We start from the raw sequence: 1182 nt of genomic DNA on the forward strand, positions 1-1182 counted from the left end.
ATTGGAGGGATGGTGGGGAAAGCGTAAAATCGCTGGGGACGAAAGTCCTACAGTGCCACTTCAATTAAAGCCTGATTCACGCTTGCCGTTCCCCTGGCCCAGCAGCCCGACACCTCCTAATGAGCTGAGGTGTGTACAAAAAACATTTGCATATTCCCAGACAGACACATGGGAACTGTCAACCTTTTTGCTTTTTTGTGCTTTGAGCAGAGACTCTGAAGTTTTAGCCTGTTTCCCTCACCGGCATAGTTCTTGCCCTCTTTCTTAGAGGCTGCAAATACCTCTCAGGTCCTCACCCTCGCAATGAGAGGGTCTTTGATGTGGTACCACTTACCCCCAGAGTGCCATATTCTGACTTACTCTGGTTTCTCTTCAAAACGAAAAAATCTTTCGCCTTTTACGAAAGAGTTCCGTGGAGAGGAACATTTACAAGTTTATTCAATTTTTTTAAGCCTTACCGTTGGTGAGGCTGTTTATCATTTGTTTAAAAGAAAAGCATTAGAAGTTGGGGAATATCTAGGAGTTGTCTGCTACTGTTTTTAGGGAACATGAACTTGGTGTTTTATTCCTGATGTCTCTGCTTGCTCATTTGCATAGACAGAGTGCAGGAGAGGTGCATCATGGAAAAGAGCTTGTGCAGTCCATGAGATTGCTTTCCTTGACTATCTTGAAACTTCACGATAGCAGGCAGTATATTTTCTCTTCTCCCAACAATCCCGCTGCCAGAGGCCAGATGTCACCCTCCTTTTGTTAAAGGTAGCACCAAGACTCATGCTGTGCTTTTCATAGGGCTTGTCCGTTATTTGTGTCCGTTTTTTGTGCCCTGAGAGGGTGGCCAATCCTGAGTCAGATTCCTCTCAGGTGCACTTGAAGGGGCGCGTTGGTCTTGTTTCATGTGCCTCCAGCCAAGACAGATATATACTTCTATATTCAGCTTTAATGAAAGTACGTGTGAAAAAGGGACTTAAAGTGCATGGCTATGTGCAGAGCACAGTGGTGGCTCACAGCCTATCGATTTGAGGGATGGTGGGGAAAGCGTAAAATCGCTAGGGGATGAAAGTCCTACAGTGCCACTTCAGTTAAAGCCTAATTCACGCTTCCCGTTCCCCTTGCCCAGCAGCCCTGACACCTCCTAATGAGCTGAGGTGTGTCCAATTTTTTTTGCATATTCCCAGACAGACA

The 1182-nt window shown here is 45.9% G+C and overlaps 1 non-coding gene across 1 annotated transcript; it reads left to right on the top strand.

Moving 5' to 3' along the window:
* Positions 1-356: 356 nt before the first annotated feature.
* LOC147676827 (U5 spliceosomal RNA) lies at positions 357-471 on the top strand. The gene has a single exon (XR_015302947.1). It is a non-coding gene; the product is annotated as a U5 spliceosomal RNA (small nuclear RNA).
* The last annotated feature ends 711 nt before the right edge of the window (positions 472-1182 follow it).

This window comes from Lissotriton vulgaris, chromosome 12 (assembly GCF_964263255.1).
Source record: "Lissotriton vulgaris chromosome 12, aLisVul1.2, whole genome shotgun sequence".
Taxonomy (NCBI): domain Eukaryota; kingdom Metazoa; phylum Chordata; class Amphibia; order Caudata; family Salamandridae; genus Lissotriton; species Lissotriton vulgaris.